Consider the following 210-nt stretch of genomic DNA (forward strand, 5'->3'; position numbering starts at 1 on the left):
TGTTCTGGTTTTTCTGTGCATCCATGTCTCAGTTTGTATTTTCGATATGGTTTCACGGGATACCCGTAAAAGTAACAAATTTGGAGTTGAAATAAAAATACAAAAAGACTCCAAATAACCAATCATAATTTGATTGCTTAGTAGGCGACATCTTTGTCTGGGTGAGCGGTTGGTTCCGATAGAATGTGACGTCTCTCGTTGAGAGCGAAA

The sequence above is a fragment of the Choristoneura fumiferana genome, chromosome 10 (genome assembly GCF_025370935.1).
Source record: "Choristoneura fumiferana chromosome 10, NRCan_CFum_1, whole genome shotgun sequence".
In the NCBI taxonomy this organism is placed as follows: Eukaryota; Metazoa; Arthropoda; class Insecta; order Lepidoptera; family Tortricidae; genus Choristoneura; species Choristoneura fumiferana.